This window comes from Chiloscyllium punctatum, chromosome 3 (assembly GCF_047496795.1).
Source record: "Chiloscyllium punctatum isolate Juve2018m chromosome 3, sChiPun1.3, whole genome shotgun sequence".
Taxonomy (NCBI): domain Eukaryota; kingdom Metazoa; phylum Chordata; class Chondrichthyes; order Orectolobiformes; family Hemiscylliidae; genus Chiloscyllium; species Chiloscyllium punctatum.
The window spans coordinates 79,424,442-79,444,481 of NC_092741.1; positions in this window are offsets into that span (position 1 = coordinate 79,424,442).

Below are 20,040 nucleotides of genomic sequence, written 5' to 3' on the forward strand. Positions count from 1 at the left end.
CCTTTCAGCCCATCAAGTCCACTCCACCAGTTAATCATGCTGATGGGCATTTCAACTCCATTTAACCACAGTCTCCCCACATTATTCCTTATGTGATCAAGAATTTATCAATCTCTGCCTTGAAGACATTTAACAACCTGGCCTCCACTGCGCTCCGTAGCAATGAATTCCACAGGCCCACCACTCTCTGGCTGAAGAAATGTTTCTTCATTTCCATTCTAAATTAACCCACTCTAATTCTAAGGCTGTGCCCATAAGTCCTAATCTCCCCACCTAACGGAAACAAATTCCCAGCGTCCACCCTTTCTAAGTCATGAATTATCTTGTAAGTTTCTATTAGAACTCTTCTCAATCTTTTAAACTCTAATGAATACAATCCCAGGATCCTCAGCCATTCATCATATGTTAGGCCTACCATTCCAGGGATCATCCCTGTAAATCTCTGCTGGTCCAGTGCCAGTATGTTCTTCCTGAGGCGTGAGGCTCAAAATTAGACATAGTATTCTACATAGGGCCTAACTAGAGCTTTATAAAGTCTCAGAAGCACTTTGCTGCTTTTATATTCCAGCCCTCTTGAGATAAGTGACGACATTACATTTACTTCCTCAACCACAGACTCAGTCTGCAAGTCAACCTTTAGAGAATCCTAGACTCGCACTCGCAGATCCCTTTGTACTTTGGCTTTATGAATTTTCTCACCATTTAGAAAATAGTCCATGCCTGTTTTCCTTTTTCCAAAGAGCAAGATCTCGTATTTGATCACATTGAAATTCATCAACCATTTCCTGGACCACTCGCCCAAACTGTCTAAATCTCTCTGCAGCCTCCCCGCCTCCTCAAAACTACCTGCCTGTCCGGCCTAACTTTGTATCATTGGCGAACTTCACCAGAATGTCCCCAGTCCCGTCATCCAGATCATTAATATATAAAGTGAACAACTGCGGCCCCAACACTGAACCCTGCGGGACACCACTTGTCACCGGCTGCCATTCCAAAAAATAATCTTTTATCCCAACTCTCTACCTTCTGTCAGACAGCCAATCCTCAATCCATGCCAGTAGCTCACCTCAAACACCATGAGCCCTCACCTTACTCAGCAGCCTCCCTGAGAATATTAGTGAACCAGATGTTTTTTTAACAAGAAGCAACAATGGTTACATGGGCACTATTACGCTCGCGTTTTTTCAGCCTTTTCATAAATTCAAGTTTTGCCATTTGTCATAGTTGAATTCAAAACCTTGTCTATAGAAAATTTGGCTGGAGCTCTAGTCACTCGTCGTGTGACATTACCAATATACCGCCTACCATGAGGGGAGGCGATAGCCTCGTGATATTATTGCTGGGCTATTAATCCAGAGCCTCAGGTAATGTGCTGGGAACCTGTGTTCAAACCCTGCCACAGAGTTTGAATTCATTAAATATCTGGAATCAGCCAGCAACACCCACATCCTGTAAATGAATTAAATTTTACAAAGTCCCAATTAATGATTAACTGATTTATGGTATGGCCAGGTTTATAGTTGCTCATCTTTAAGCACTGGAAGAATGAATGGGAAAGTTGGATTTCTCTCTCACTTATGCCTTTCTTGCCTTCATCTTTGTTAGCTGTCATTTGTATTATGAAATTTGCGATGTTCACTTGGCTGACTGTCAGTACTGACAGATTTGAAGTTCTGAAATTAGAAGTTAGTTGGCTGCATATAATTGAGAATTGTGTGTTGCTGGTTTCTTCAGATTTATAAAAAATATTCTACTTGCAACTTGCATCACTTGGTACGCCATCTATATTTTTATGAAAACTTTTTAACAGTTAAGACAAGTAATTAGATATTTGTATTTCTAAACTGTTTCGATAATATTTCAACTGTTCAAAATATTTTAAAATTATGGATCAATCTGAGATACTTGCTAGTAAAGGATAGAATCATCTCTTGGAATTAAAATTAAATCTTCAGGTTATTTTTGTGTAACTTCTGCTGCAATACAACTTGTCTTTGTTGAACAAATATTTTAATATTAAACATTAATTCAAAGTGTTTTACCTCAAATGGCTAATGATTAAATTAATTATGGATATTAGTAACTGGAAGATTTTCAATGCATGTTAATTTGTGATTTAATTGCCTTTAAACAATTGTGAGGAAGTAGCCTAGATTACAGAATGTGAATAAGAACAGAATGTCACCAAACAAATTTCCATTTTCTCTCTCACCAATTATTATTGCACTATGGAAAAATAGCCTAAAAATGTACTCCTGCAAGTCTGGAAGCTGTTCATTTGTGTCGCCCTGAACTGAAAATTTTGTAATAAAGTCATTCTGTTGTGACAGCTCTGAGGTACAGACCAGGATCTTCTTTTGAAAGCCTTCTAAATGGAGCTGACAACTTTTCAATATAATGTACAGCACTGTCACTGTGATAAGTGTGATTCTATTGTCTTTTAACTCTTCTTCATGTTTGAATTAGTAAAAGTATAATCCTTGCCCAACATCAAACATTTTACTGAAAGTGAAATTCACTTCAATGAGCATAAAAATAAAGTTATTATCAACTATAGATAACAATAACTTCACCATTCAAGTTGATAAACTAAGATAATTAAAGTCTGACTCATGGAAATAGTAATTGTAGTTGAAGAACTAAAACACAGGTATCTCGCTTAACATCTCACAAGACACTCATCAAACATGCAATGCTACTGGGAAAATGTTACAGATTCCAGCCATTTATCTGAACTGACAGTAATGTTTACAAAAGAATAAAATGCATGTTAGGTTTGGCTTATTATTTGTAACCCACTTTCTAAGTTATGTGAGTATAATCAGAAACAGAGTTAACATTTCACATTAATGACCTTTCATCGGAACTGCAGATTTTCAACATATTTCAATCTTGGTTGAGTCTAATCATTACTCAGCTAAGCTACGAGCTGGAACATCAAATGAAAATGAGATACTGTAGGTTGAAATATTGTCTCAGGATAGGATCTTGATGAACTCATAGTACATATGGAAACTACTAAAGCAAACAAGCGGGAAGGAATCCTTTATGTGCTGTTGGTAATGAAATTGTAAACCATTTATAAAGTGCTCTTCTACAATTTCATTCCATATAACATACGAAGAAATCAATCACCCCTCCTCCACTGTTGGCTGCATAACTCAAGGAAAAATGATTATTTAGGCCTGACTCAGTGGAATTTTATTTCTGAAGACATGTAGTCCCATAGTGTAATAAAAGCAGGAAATGCTAGCAATAGAATGCAAATATTTCAATGTTTGAAAGGCAAGATAGATTTGAGAGTTCACATAGCGGATCAGTGTTTGTGGATGGTAGGGGTTTCAATGTTAGTCTCATGATAGCCCAGAAACTGCTGCAGATGAGAAATGACGGACAGTAAAAAATGAACCCACATTATTTCTGCCTAACCTCTATCTATTTTACATACATTCACTTTTTAAAATAGAGTTTCATTCTGTCAATTAATCTGAAAATTGCACAAATTTCCTTTCCAAGTGGGAATAAGGATGACATGTCCTATATGCAATATCCCAATGTTCCTGAATGTAACAATGATTGCAATGCTTCTATATAGAAAGTGAAGCAGGTATACAAATGCAAAAAAGCACTGTAACAAGGTCCAACTCTTAATACTGAAGAAGGGCTTATGCCCGAAACGTCGATTCTCCTGCTCCTCGGATGCTGCCTGGCCTGCTGCGCTTTTCCAGCACCACACTTTTCAACTCTGGTCTCCAGCATCTGCAGTCCTCACTTTCTCCAACTCTTACTACTGCAAATTTAATCTTACATACACCATACACTGATTTTTTGAATGGAAATGTGTTATACCAGACACCAGTAATAAATTCATCTGTTTAAAGCAGAGTCTAATTCAAGCAGTTCTGGGTTGACACTCCTCAATACTGACTAGCAGACTCTGTATGTGTTTATATTATATTGTTAAAGTACTGAGAGGGTGTGAGACAGAGAGTCAGAAAGAGACAAATTAAAGCAGGCTACCTCCAATGATATGTGATACAATTTAGTAGTCAATAAGACTGGAGAATTTGTGTGACATTATAGATACATAGAGTAATTCTTTTATTAGTTTCTGAATTTTATAGGTAATGCAAAGCTGCTGGTGCTTCCATCAGCATTAATGAATTTATCATTTTAGATTATTGCACAGACTGTACCCTACTGATTTGACTCAGATATCTGCCCCAGCTATTTCCATTTATTTTTCTCCTAATGTTCTTATAATCTTTTTGAAAATCAGATGGTGGACTGGATAAACAGAAACAAATTTCAATCTAAGTTAAAATGAGCAGGACTTTTCTGTGGTGGGTTAGTCTACATATTTTAACACATCATCCTTTGTTAGAAGCATGTGAAACTGGCGAACAAGTGTTTCCATTTTGAGTTCAAGCCTTTTGTCAAGTGAGAATCACAGCATCTAGTCTTCCATGGCTCACAGCAACGTTTCTCTCCCAATCGGCCATTCTTCATCGAGATAATTGTGCATTTGGACCCCTAGACTGCCTTTCTCATGGAACCATGCAGCAGAAGAGGTGGAGGTGCTTGCTGTTGTCGTGACGTTCCAGTGTTACACCACTGGCTCTATACCTAGAGCCCAGTTGCACACTGCTTCAGATGCTGCAAGCCAGGACCTTCCCTTCACACTGTGGTGTTGCATTGATTTCAGAGAACACAGTCCAGCATGGCACGACAGAGACCTACGGATTGGTGGAGAGGTCAGCAGTGCTCTATCCTGAAGACCAGCGGTGGCTTGGCCACCAAGCCAGCCAGCTATGTTTAAAATCTCCTCTCATGCTGTCTCAGACGTTTGCTTAATTTGCCTGGATACAATCCTCCCTGATTAATACCCTGCAAAAGTTGTGAAAACATTCCTCTCAGGATAGTCCAGAAATGACCAGCTCCTTCACCTTCCCCTTGTCTGTGACGCCAAAGCCTGCAAAAGATATAACCTGCATCTGGCTGGAATACTCCCAGGAACGCTAAGCCTTCTAGACCCATTCACCCCCGAGAAAACCAACTTGACCAACTACAAAGCAGGCTTCTTCCACCTCAACTACAGACATTGGGACTGTACCTAGATGTGCCGGAAGAGTAAGGAAGAAAAAAAATCATATTGTGGGCACATCATTGAAAGTAACCTTTCACTCCTGTAAATATACCTGCACACTTAAAATTTCTGTTCAAGTGTCTATGTCGCTGTCAGATTCAGTAAAGACACATCCCTGTAAGAGATGAGCGGTCTATTCAGTCAGCACAAGGAGGAAAGAATTTGCATTTCCATGTACTGCTCATGTCATATGAGCGACTGACTCCTTGATTCAGATAGCATCAGATGTCTGGGACCCTTGAACCATGATGTTCATGAATGCAACCAAGACATCGCACTTTAATGTGAACAACACTGAGAATAAATGTAATGTGCAGATTTTTAAAAATTCTGTTGTGGGACGTGGACATTGCTAGCTGGGCTGATATTTATTTCTTGTCCCCAATTGGCCTTGAGAAGATGATGGTGACTGGTCTTCTTGCGCCGCTGTAGTCCATCTCCTGTAGGTTGACCTAAATGCTACTAAGGTTTGGTCTGGACACATTATTCTGTTCTGACACCCAGCTTTTGAGTGAGAGTATGGAATCAGTGATAGCAACGTGCATCTCTGCAGGGAAAAGTTCATTCTGTTGATCAGCTTTTCAAGCGCACACATTGCCATTCAAAGCCAGAAGATATACAGTGAACAGCTCACATGCCCAAGCTCCCTTATTGTGCAGTGGTCTGCTAAGTAAAGCTGTACAAAGTGCTGCCTCGCACAGGGTACTCAAGTATTTCAGGGACATTTAGCAACTTATGTGCACTTTGAAACTTTGAAAGGTTATCGATGATAGAAAGATCAAAAAGAGATGCCTCAGGATTCCTCTCAATCTGCTATCAATCGTGATAGACTTCACTGTACAATGCTCAAAAGTCATATGTTCACTAAAACCATAAAAACAACATTATCTGAGCACCATTTGATGTGAGTGCCTTGTCTCACTGACTGCTGCTTTTCACTGCAACAGGACATGTAATGTGTCAATACTTGAAAGTGGAATCAGACAAAGATATCAGGCGTATAATCAGATGGATAACAAACAGTTACACAGCAATGGAACAGGCCAATGACTGCAAAGATGATCAAGTTATGTGTACTTTACGCTGAGCAGTGGCTGCTTGCTATATAACCAACAGAAAGTTTCACAATTAAAAGAAGGCTAAATGTGCCTAATGAAAGGGCTTCAAGTTGGTTCCCTCTTCCTACCCTCAAACAAAAGGCACTCTTACACATCGTAAACCATGTCCTTGCACAGTTAAAGTTCAGTGTGTGAACGTGGCAGCTCTGAAACATTGTCTCCATTTGATAACTCTGGCATAAGTTTCAGAAATACCAAGCGCAAGTTTGTAAGTTAGTGACACGGAGGCAAATAGTGGTAATAACAGAATGGACACGATTACTTGATGTCATAATTTATAAATTGCAATGTTGTATTCTTTGATAATGAATGACCTGCCAATGAATGGCAATTCGATACCTAATAGAATTATTAATGAAACAGTTGATCATGATTCATGCAATTGCAACCAGCAGGATTCCACACTGACACAATTTTACTCTTGTTTCGAAGATGACAAATGGTCAACTTCATGTCAGATTAGATTAGTTTCCCGACAGTAGGGAAACAGGCTATTTGGCCCAACAAGTCCACACCAGCCCTCAGAAGAGGAATCTACCTAGACCCATTCTCCTTATATTTACCTTTGACTAATGCACCTAAACACTATAGACAATTTAGCATGACCAGTTCACCTAACCTGCATATCTTGGACTGTGGGATGGAACTGGAGCCCCCGGAGGAAATCCACGCAGACACGAGGAGAAAGTGCAAACTCCACACAGACAATCACCCGAGGCAAGAATATCCTTGTGACTTGCAGGCTCTCATCCTTCATATTCCCCTACATCATTCTGTCCTTGATGACCTTTCATCCTTCTCCTGTGCCTTTTCCATTCAGCCTGTTTATAAACTGTTAATGTTCCCAGTTTACACCTGAGCCCTTGGTTTTCTGAATTGATAGGCCATTGTTTAATATAGATACTTTTCAAGTAGAGCCCAGAACAATACAGTCTTACGATCCCCCATCCTCCTCCTGAAACTCCTGTGCTAAATGAGATCTCAGCTCTATATCTTGAATTGCACTCTATCATTATAATCATTCCCACAGTGACCCAGTCCAAAGAAGCTAATCTCCAGACTTGAGACACCCCAGGACTCCATGGACTATCCCCTGACCATTATTGTCCAAACTCTCAGGACTGACTGTGGCCCTCAAACTGCAAAGAGATGGATCCCTAGGCTCTAAAGGAACCAAGTACCTGTGTGACTATTGCCAATTCCATGGGTTAGAATCGAACGATCCCTTGACTGATTGTGATGATATCCCTGACTGACTACTCTTCCACTTGATCCCTTTTGGAACCGGATGCCTTCAATTTTCAGACATAGTCATCTGGTGAACACATGTAGCGTCTTTACTGGATAAGCTGCTGGCACATGCTATAGGTGTCAGACTGGCATAGCACGGAGCTTATCATTTTGTGTTTGATATTTTATTCTTTTCATCTATCCATTTTCCTCTTCTTTGCTGTACCTTAAGTCCAATAGAAATTTCTGTTGCTGTTTTTCTGTTTCTGCTCCATTCTGATCAGTTGAACTGTTCAATTTTCATACCAAACTTATGTTTGAAACATGTTCATTGTAGGGGGCTGCAGTTGGAAATGAGAAACCTGCAAGTTTGAATTTTGCTATTCTTCAACCTTTTAATTGTTTTGTTTATTGGTTTCCCACCAAAATCTCAGGCTGCTTGTCAAAGCTGGTTGGGGCTCTGATCACTGTGTGTTGTTGGGGAGAGTAGATGGAACATGGGATGGTGAGCTTAAGAGCACATAGCTAGGTTTGATGGGCCTGCAGGAAATATATCTGTTCCTCCTGGCCCACAAGCAGTCCAGTCGAGACATTTACCCGATGGATTCTGGTTGTCTTGCCATTTTTTAACTGCCAAGTTGCCCAGGCCAGGAGAAACCTGGCCACTTGAGCTTGAAAAGAAAATTTCTGCTTTAATTAAGGCATGCAACCACATTAAAATATTTGAATGACCAACCCATTTCCTGAAAGCAGTTTGGTCATCTTTGCCTTACCCTACTTCCCCCTAATATTGGATGTTTGAGTGGACTATGTTCTTCTCAAAGGCTTTTTCATTGTGTTATTCTCCCATCCAAATCAAATCCATAGATTTTTGGGGTTTATCCACTTTATTCCACACAAGTTGAGAACATCTAGCCTGACCATATTATGATTGGGTTGAAACAGCACAGAGCACAAGAAATGACATTGGAAATCTCTTTGTATCGATGACTCCTGTTTCTACATGAAATCCATGCATTCAGTGTGTGTAATTGTTCTAACCTGCAATGGGTAGCTTTGTGCCTTCTGGAAACATTGGGTGAATAGTTACTGATAGTTAGGCATTCATTTAACAGGTAGATTTTTGTTACTTGTGGAGATATATATGCCCTTGAGATGTTCTTTTGCAACTCTGCGCATAAAGGCAAGACCATTTTTGTCAGTGGTCAGCATATTTATTTCTGACAGAAAAAAGAATGTCTGGTGAGTAAGAAATGATTGCAGTTTGAAATTATACAGAACTCCTTATTTCAGTTGGAGGCAGTTTAGATTTTCAGTAATCATGATGCATTTTTCCACATTTAACCTTTCATTTAAATTTTCCTTTCAATATGCAGTCTGTGAATGTCAATGACACACATCAACGAATCCAGACAGTTGTGACTGGAAGTCTTATTTCACCTAATTCTGTCACTGCTAGGCAGGCTAAAAGTAATAAGAAAAAACTGAAAATGAAACATTAAGACTGCTGGGCTTGCCTATTGCAGTGCTAAAACTTTGCCAGAGAAATTGCATAACCCGTTTCAACATAATTCTTTTCAAAAACCTTAATCAACACTGAAACAATGCAGAGATGGGGAAATCAGAGAATAGCTTCACTTTATAATTTTGTGAAAAGGGCAAACTGCTGATGGTAGTTCTTCATAATTATGGCTCCTGGCTCAAATTGTTGTCAACCCAGAAGGTGATTGGATTTGGATTGATTCTTGGGGTGAGGGTGTTAAAGGGACTGTGCTAAGCAGCTAGCTGTTGAAAGTACTATGGAACAAAACAAGCACATCATCCCTCGCATTTATACCCTTTAACATCCCTCCCTTCATATACTGCCCATGCGCTGTACATGCCAAATCATGTTTCACGTCCCATTATTCATTCTAGTAATCTCTTATACTTTCCAGAACAACCAAGCCCTATTGCCCATTTAACCACCATGCAAAGAAAAAGCATCTCTCTCTACACCCCCAAAATCCTTTGTAGGCCCTTCACTAGTTAGAGCTGAAAAATGTGTTGCTGGAAAAGCGCAGCAGGTCAGGCAGCATCCAAGGAGCAGGAGAATCGACATTTCGGGCATAAGCCCTTCTTCAGGAATGAGGAGGGTGTGCCAAGCGGCTAAGATAAAAGGTAGGGAGGAGGGACTTGGGGGAGGGGCGTTGGGAATGCGATAGATGGAAGGAGTTTAAGGTGACGGTGATAAGCCAGAGAGGGGGTGGGGGCGGAGAGGTCGGGAAGAAGATTACAGGTCAAGAAGGCGGTGCCATCTCATGCTGACTCATAACACCCCTTACACGACCATGCTAACTCACCCAATCCACAATAAACAAATTTCAGGTCTCAAGATGAATGGTAAAAACAAACTATCATAACAGAACAGTTTATATTTACATAGCTGTGTTAATGTAATAGAATATCTGAAGGAAATGCACAGGAGCGTTATAAGTGAATGCATATCACTGAGCCGCATAAGGAAATAATAGGTCAGATGGCCAAAATATTAGCCAAAGAGGAAGGGTTTAAGTAGAGTTTTAACAAAATTTGCGAAATGAAAAGGTGTATTGGTGATATTCCAGAACTTGCATACTAAGCAACCAAAGGCATGTCCATTACAGAACAATTGAAAATTCCAGATGCGCAAGAGGCCAGAAACACAAGAGAGCCAATATCATAGAAGGCTGTAGAACAGGTGGAGATTACAGTGCTGAAACTATGCACAGATTTAACGAAAAGGATGAAATTCTTCAAATTAACATTGCTTGACCCTAAGGATCAACATAGGTCACAGAGCACAGGGTTGATAGGTAAATGGGACAAGAAACGAGTGAAAATGAAGCAGCAGAGTTTTAGATGACTAAGTTTACAGAATGTGGGAGACTTGAGTATGTTTGAATATTCAAGTCTACAGTAACAAAGGTGCAAATGAATGTTTTAGCATAGATAAACTGAGACACACATGAAGTCTGGCAAAATGCTACAGAGGTTGTAAACAGACTGCTTTATTATTACACTGTTGTCAGGGAGAGGCAGGGAGTTGATGGTTAGGAAGGAGAGTTTGGAGCCATAACCATAAACCATTTAATTGGAGAAAGTTTTTGCTTATCTAATATTGATAACTTAACAACAATGGAAGAATTGAAAGAGGTGGCAGTGAGGTATAATTAGAATTAGAATTAGGTTTTATTGTCATGTGAACTCAAGTACAAAAGAGGAGAGTACAGTGAAGAGTGTACAATGCACCACACATGAGACCACCTTAGGTACAAAGTACTTAGCTACAAATCTTAGGTACTAAAATAGATTAGATACAAAAATAGAGAAACAAAGGAAAAACTAAAGTTCCACATTACAGTTCTTCATAGTATAAATTCGGAAAATAAAGAAATAAAATTAAAAGATAAATCTTACAGTCTTTCTAAAGCCTTCTATATTGGGTGGCATGGTGGCTCAGTGGTTAGCACTGCCACCTTACAGCACTAGGGACCTGGGTTTGATTCTAGCCTTGGGCTTTGTCTGTGTGGAGTTTGTGCATTCTCCCTGTGTCTGTGTGGGTTTCCTTCCACAAGATGTACAGGTTAGGTGAATTAGGCATGCTAAATTGTCCATAGTGTTCAGGGATGTGCATAAGTCAGGGATAAATGTAGGAGAATGGGTCTGGATGGGTTACTCTTTGAAGGGTTGGTGTGGATTTGTTGTGCCAAATGGCCTGCTTCCACGTTGTAGAGATTCTAAAACTGTCTTGCTAGCCTGCAGTCACTCTACACTGGGACCTTTCCACACATGGCCTCACCCTCCCCAATGCTGGGCCAACCCTAACCAAGCCACCATTGGTGACAAGCTAATCATACCGGGCTCCAGCCTGCCATTAGCCAGCTTCCCCACTCCAGGTCCTCAGCCTGCAGATCACTGGCCAACCCTCTCTGCTCCAGGTCCACGGACCGCTGGGAGAATTTATTGTTGTCAACTTTTATGTGAAAATAAATGCTTTCAGATAATGTTACTGGGGGATGCATATAGGTCAGAATTAGAAATGGACAACGGATAGAATCTTGGAAATGTCAGAGCTAACAGTTTAGGAGCAATGAGTGAAACCATTGTAAGGGTTTCTCTGACCATGATTAGATAGATAAGAATGGAACTAGATGAAAATAGCCCCATCCATTTGGACAACAGTGGAGACATAGATGATCAGTTATGTCAAAGGCTGAAGACAAGTTGAGAGCGTCCTGAAGAAAAAGAAATCAACTTTTTAATACTCACAGAGGATATCTTTTGTAACTTGAATAAAGGCTGTTTTAGTCATAAATACAAGAAACAACAATTATTCTTTACATTCTAGATAATGTTTTTAAGACAAGATTCAAAGCAAAAATGGTTGTGACTGAATGGAGTAAGTAGCCAACAAGACAAAGTGGTTCCAGATGTTGATTCAAAATCTAGCCCCTGAATATACCAGAGCAATAGTGTTTGGGTGAATATATGAGTCACTTCACTGCATGTTCCTCATATATAATACATCTATGAAACTAATGAAACCCTGCTCAGTCATTATCTTGTACAACCTAAGCTTTTCTGTCAAGTATTATTTAATCATTTATAACAAATTTCTCATACAAATACATGCAGCTAATATACTTACGTCATTAGAGATGTGGTAAATTAGAAAATCTAATTATATAAGCTGTAAGAAATGTTGACCCAGCTTCTTCTGGGTTCTTCTAGTAGATTTCTGTCATCAACAATATGGCAGAATTCTGTCAGTGATATTAATATCCCCATGGTAATGGTAACAATTTATTTACTTCATTTTCCATTTTTCTCTAACATTTCTGTTAATTGTTGTGGATGCAAGCTTACATATAGAAGGCTTGTATAGAATTACCAAAAATTTACAGCACAGAAAGCGACCATTGATGTTTATGCTATACATGAGCATCCTCCAACCCAAATTCAGCATATTCTTCTATGTCTTTCTGCCTCATGCACTTAACTTTTGCTTAAATATATATTTTATTTGCTTTATCAGTATGGTAACAATTTGATATTCATTTTACACTCTGTGTTAAACTCTTTTTCCCAAATTCTTTATTGGATTTGCTAATGAGCATTTTATGTTTATGACATCTAATCTTGGACTCCCTCACAAGTGTAGATATCTTCTCTATATCTACCCTATTGAACGCTTTCATAATTTTGAAAGAGCTATATTCAGTCCCACCGTAGTCTTCTCTTCACGAGAAGAAAAAACTTCCCAGCCAGTTCAGTCTTTATTATGATGATTACAAGAAAAACTTATTAGCTGAGCTATAGTTCTTGTAAACCTTTCTTGTAACATTGTTCAATACCTCTTTACTCTGTCTGTAATGTAAAGATCAGAACTAAGCCCAATACAGTCTAATCAGAGTCACTAAGCTTATAGTAGGAAGATTTTAAAACAAAAATCACAAGAGGTTTTGAATACTGTCCTTTCATTTGGTTTTAGGAGAAGAAACTGGATTTGTGCCTACAATAAATGATAAGTCAATGAGGCAATTGAATTGCATGCCAGAATGTGCCAGCATCGGGCCTCATTTGAATGAAGTCAGTGAGCAGCATGTGTCAACTAGGCATCAATTCAATTTAAGCCCTGATGAATTCCAACCAGCTTTCACTGCCGAACCAACATGCAGGGAGGGCAAGTGAAGGGGACAGAGCACTGACACTGGCCTGAATTACTTCTGTGGAGCAAGGAGGAGGAACAACTGTCCACATGGTTTGACTGAAATGGGAAAGGCAACTGTCTAAGGCCTTTCAGCCAGGTTACACCGAGAGGTTGGAAACTGTGCTGAACCCTTCAGTTTGAATGCTAAACATTGAATGTACATGGTGAATATTAAGAGGATTGAACTTGTTTTGAGGCAACACACTTGGGATACCTATTGTGTGGAAAAATGCTGAATTCAGCTTGAAATGTTTTGTCCTTGGGCTGTTTTCCTGACAAGGAATGTATACTGTAAATAACAAGTTAAAAATCCCATAACACTGGGTTATAGACCAACAGGTTTATTTGGAAGCACTAGATTTCGAAGCATTGCTCCTTCATCAGGTGGCTGTGGAGGTAAAGATCATGCTGACAGAATTTATAGCCAAAGGAGTCCAATGTCATGGAAATGTGAGACAGTAAACAATCTTAGATTAAAGCTTTCATCTTTTATAATGGGATATACTGGTTTCTGTTCTTTGATGTAAATCCCAGAACTTCTTTTAAATTACGTTCTCAAGATAGCTCAGCTTTTCAAACAATTAGTGCGAAGTCTGTCTGTGTCCCAATGCTATATCAGACTGACAAACACTCAGTATAGTTCTACAGAGTTTTACATGGATTCATGCAGCAAAATAAAATGCAATTCTGCAAAAACAAATTTATCCCATAAACTTATATATATGCGCATAGGGGCGACAGATTGAGTGTGCATGCGAGTGTTTGCATGTGGGTGCGAGTGTGTGGACACCATTACATCTGAGGACACCTCCCACCATGTACACGGCGAGTACTCATTTGTCTCGGTCAACATGGTCTACCTCATACGCTGCAAGCAAGGATGACCCAAGACATGGTACATTGGCAAGACCAAGCAGATGGTACAGCAACAGATAAGTGGACACCGCACAACAATCGGGCAGAAGTGGGTACTGCAGATGCTGGAGATTAGAGTCGAGTTTAGAGTGGTGCTGGAAAAGCACAGCAAGTCAGGCAGCATCTGAGGAGCAGGAAAATTGACATTTCGGGCAAAAGCCCTTCATCATAAAGCCTTCATTCCTGATGAAGGGTTTTTGCCGAAACGTCGATTTTCTTGCTCCTCAGATGCTGCCTGACCTGCTGTGCTTTTCCAGCACTACTCTAATCTTGACCGCACAACAATCGCCAGACAGGGGTGTTCCTTCCCAGTCGGGGAACACTTCAGCAGTCTGGGACATTCAGCCTCGGACCTTCGGGTGGCCATCCTCCAAGGCGGACTTTGGGACAGGCAACAACGCAGAGTGGTTGAGCAGAGGCTGATAGCCAAGTTTGGTACCCATGGGAATGGCCTCAACCGGGACCTTAGGTTCATTTCACACTCCAGCTCACACACACACACACACACTCTCATATGCATACACATAGCTCCCCACACTCACATTAACATACGCACCCCCTCACACATACCCCATCACACTCACACAATTAACCAAGCTTACACACACTCTATCACGTGCACTCGCACCAAACGCACACACTCGCATGCACACTCAATCTGTCATCCAGACATGCACATACATATAAGCTAATAGGATGCATTTGTTTTTGCAGAATTATGTTTTATTTTGCTGCATGAATCCATGTAAAACTCTGTAGAACTATACAGAGGGTTTGTCAGTCTGATATAGCATTGGGACACAGACAGACTTCACAACAATTGCTAAAAACCTGAGTTATTTTGAGAATGTTAAAAATCACACAACACCAGGTTACAGTCCAACAGGTTTAATTGGAAGCTCACTAGCTTTTGAAGCTGACTATCACCTGATGAAGGAGCGTCACTCCGAAAGCTAGTATGCTTCCAATTAAACCTGTTGGACTATAACCTGGTGTTGTGTGATCTTTAACTTTGTACACCCCAGTCCAACACCGGTATCTCCAAATTTTGAGAATTCAATTTAAAAGAAGTTCTGGGATTTACATATCAAAGAACAGAAACCAGCATATTTCATTATAAAAGAATGAAGTTTTAATCTAAGATTGTTTACTGTCTCACATCTCCATGACATTGGACACCTTTGGCTATAAATTCCGTCAGCGTGATCTTTACCTCCACAACCACCTGATGAAGGATCAGTGCTCCGAAAGCTAGTGCTTCCAAATAAACCTGTTGGACTATAACCTGGTATGTGATTTTTAACTTTGCCCACCCCAGTCCAACAACGAGACCTCCAAGTCATGGCAAGTAATAAGTGTACAGTAATTATATTGAAGCACATAAGAAGGCACGATATGTACTGTATAGAGACAAGTGAAATTTAATTTCATATTTGTAATTTGCATCTGTAAATGTTTGACAATGTACCCTTGCAACCTTTATGAATAAATATCTTTTGAGGTGGGGGGGAAGCTTCTGAAAAGTGTTCCACCCAAATTTTAAGCAGCCTCTGGAAGGCCATTTTAAGTATAATTGGAATTTAATTTTTGTGTATATAAAAAGTACCAAATTCCAATTTTTTATAGGTACCTTGGCTATCCAAAAGACATTTGTTTCTCATGATGACCAATAGGCGTATCAGATGCAGGAAGTTTCCAATTTTCAAGACCAAGTGATCATCTGATGCCAGAAAATGAGCAAACTTAAAACATTGAAGAGTCATAGAGATGTACAGCATAGAAACAGACCCTTCGGTCCAACCCATCCATGCCGACCAGAAATCCCAGCTTAATCTAGTCCCACCTGCCAGGACCCGGCCCATATCTCTCCAAACCCTTCCTATTCATATACCCATCCAAATGCCTCTTAAATGTTGCAATTGTACCAACCTCCATCACTTCCTCTGACAGCTCATTCCATACAAGTACCACCTTCCGTGTGAAAACGTTGCCCCTTAGGTCTCTTATATCTTTCCCCTCACACCCTAAACCTATGCCCTCTAGTTCTGGACTCCCTGACCCCAGGAAAAAGGCTTTGCCTATTTACCCTATCCGTGCCCCCCATAATTTTGTAAACCTCTGTAAGGTCACCCCTCAGCCTCCGACGCTCCAGGGAAAACAGCCCCAGCCTGTTCAGCCTCTCCCCATAGCTCAAATCCTCCAACCCTGGCAAGAATTGATCCAAGTAAAAATACTATCAAGGTTTGCTCTGTCTCATGGGTCTTCCATAAAATGAGGTTGTTGCAGGAAGCTAGTTATCATTTGGCAATGTAAGACTGAATTTTGTGCTTATTTGGCTAAGCAGACATTTCACTGAGTTTTTGGAGTGATTCTTACTATGAGGCTCAGTGAGATTTCTTGCAGGATCTTACCAATCACACCTCATTAACTACCCAACCCAACACTTCCAATGCCATCATCATCTTAAAATGATTAATTCCAGAAAAGGTCACCTCTCACCAGATATATGCAAAATGACCAGCATTCCTGAGGGCTGTGTCACTTGTAAAAGGCCTCTGTGCACTGAGAGAGGCACTAGCATTCTGAGGCTGCCCTGCTCATTGATGGAACCATCTAAACGTTACAGAGAAGGAGAAGATGGTGTTGCAGAACTCCAGTAGGGACCAGGCGATTCTCGTGGAGGGGATGAGGCAACAATACGGTGTCTGTTCCCTGAGGCAAAAGTGAGGACTGCAGATGCTGGAAACCAGAGTCTAGATTAGAGTGGTGCTGGAAAAGCACAGCAGGTCAGGCAACATCTGAGGAGCAGGAACATTGATGTTTCAGGCGAAACATTGATTTTCCTGCTCCTCGGATGCTGCCTGACCTGTCTGTTCCTTGAGAGCTAGCAGTGGAGGACTCACCACCAGATCCTGGCAGCTTGGCCTGAACACACCAGCTGGCTCAGTGCCAACTCAGTGGTGTGGTGGAATAGCCACCAGCACTGTAAGAAGGTCAATGAACACTTCTGTTCCACCAAAGGAAATGCCAGATTTCACTTTGTGCTACCTCACTCTCATTCAATCTTGGCGACTGAATGTACCTCCTATCCAGGTTCATACCATCTCTGTTGCATCTCACAGTTGTATCCTCTCTCACTCATTCCTACCAATACCCCTTGCCACCACTCCTGCCCCCACACCCTCCGATCCAAGCCTCATCTTACTAACACTGCATAGGTTCTATACTCTAACAGCCAGCCACTTTTACTTTCACTCAATTCCTCCTTTTCCCTCTTTCCAGGGGAAGACAGCCCACAAAAAGGTAGAAAGGTGGCTAAAGGAGTGCCAAGACATCCAACTCTTCAGCTGCTATTGGAAGAGAATCCTTTGGAGAAGACTGGGACTGCTCTTTTGTGCAAACTGTGACATCCATGTCCTGCCTATCACACTGGTAATACGTTTTGTTTCACTGCAATTCTCACGGTAACCCTGCTGTCAATCTCATTCATTGGAAAGTGCATCACCTTCTAACCAATGGCTGTGACACCTTCTCTCCCTTATATATTGCAGGGTTCAATGGGATGCCCACCACCTCTGTGTAGAAACAATCAGCTCCATCAGAAGACACTTCCTTGAGCTCCAAGGATGAGAGTACCAAGGCCTCAGGGAAGCAGAGACACAGCTGCCTCCTGTACCACCAACCAACTCAGCTACTGACACCTGGGTGGGCATATGCAGCTTAGGACATATGGGGGCACAATCTGATGAGTATCTCACTGTGACAGCTCCTTAGCTGGCTGAGGAAGAAACACTAAGAGAAAGTGAAGACTATAGATGCTGGAGATAAAAGACAAAAAGTGTGGCTCCTTTCCAGTGCTACATTTTTTGACTGAGGAAAAAACACTCCTCGACCCTGGCACTCTGAGCACTGCTGGAGACACAACACCAGTTCAGCACCAGGCAAGAGAGGACCCTGTGGTGTCGGCAATCAAAAACTTTGTCCACATGCACAGGGAGGAACAGGAGTGTCAGACAGGTATCTGGGATGCAATGGCCTACATTGTTCAAATGTTGGAGCAGTGCAGTGAATCATGGGATCATCAATCTGCCTCCATGGACAGATTGATGGCTGCCAATGGGGAGACAGGTCTACCACCTTCAGGGGCTACTGGTGAGGTGCACACACCTGCACTCCATTTCCCCAGCCATTGCCCTCAGGACCAAAAGACATGACAACAAGAGGATGGAACCCTGGTTTGCACTGTTGGTGCCTTTATTCACAAGGAGACAGAGTGGTACAAGTAGACAATTCTATCAGAAATCCCGAAATACAAAAAAATCCAAAATCTGAAGGTTTTCTCATGAAATGTTTTTCTCACTAACAAAGTTGTTGGGCGTGCAAACAGTTAACCCAACTCCACACCCACTCGATGTGTGTTACTCAGATGTGACATGGATGGGCATGGCCCAGCACTGGCAGGCCTCAATTCTGTCTCAGGGGCCTTGTACTCAGAGAGTCTGCTGCTCAGTAAGATATTTTCAAATTTCACCGTCAAACTGTCACTTATTCCGAAATTTGAAAAGTTCCAAATTCCGAACATCAGCTGGTCCCGAGTGTTTCATATAAAAGATTGTGTACCTGTAACAGCCTGCATTTAGCAGGAGGAATCACCACACATAGGGCCTTCAGAAGTCTCTTCCCAGGCCATTACAGAGGTGGTTGGGCCCCCCTCCTTCACCCTGCCTGCCCCCAACAACTCTACTGAATTTCGAACTGAAGAAGGTTCACTTGCAAGACCCTCAGGATGTCAGGACCATTCTAACACAATGGCTCCAGGTCACTTAACCAATCTTCCAGGGCCAATAATGCAAGCTGGTCCAATCCATAGGTTGGGTACTGTGCATGCACAAAATGTCCTTGTATTTGCCTCTCATCACTTGTTTCCATTGTGCTCTGTAATACATGGCTGACCTCGCTGCTGAGGGGCTGCTATGGTAGTCTGGAGAAGTTTACCTTTACTGGCAATTTGCCATAACCTTGTGAGAGCTTGTTTCTCAGTCAATGCATAAATGCAACAAGTTGTCCTGCACGTTGAGATATGTCTCACCGGATTTCTAATCTAATTTGTCATATATCACACAATAGCCCACATCACGCAGCCCTCTGTAAGACTCCACCCATAGTACTATGAATACCTAGATCTAGTTAGTCAACCAGCATATTTTAATGATGCATTGTGGGTAATTACAGCACATATTGTCTGCCAAATGGCCATGAAGTCATTAAGTATCATGAGAGCTGGAAATAGACTTCTTAAAATTCATCCACAGGATGAGGGTATCACTGGCTAGGGTGAGCATTTATTGCCTATCCCAAATTGCCCAGAGAGCTGTTAAGAATCAATCACATCATGTGGATCTGGAGTCACATGTAGGCCAGACCAGAAAAGGATGATGGTTTCCTTCCCTAAAGGATATTAATGAACCAAATGGGTTTTCCAACAATTAGTTTCATGATCATCATTAGACTCACACACGTTATAGTCCAACAGGTTTATTTGGAAGTACAAGCTTTTGGAGTGCTGCTCCTTCGTCAGGTAGCTAGTGGGGCAGGATCATAGGACACAGAATTTATAGCATAAGACCAACGTGTCGTACAACTTATGTGATACATTGAACAAACCCAAATTGCTGTTAAATCTTTAATCACTTAGGGTGGGATTGTAGATTTCAATTCATTAATATGTAAATCCCAGAATCCCAAGATAACTTAAGGTTTCATGAAAAAAGGTGACATCTCAGCTTAGACAATGCATTAAAGATGTGAGGTTAGAGTCTGTCGGTATCCAAATCTTAAGTCAGAATGGTTCTATTTCCAAAGTAGGAAGTGATAAAATGTCACATGGACTGACTGCTTAT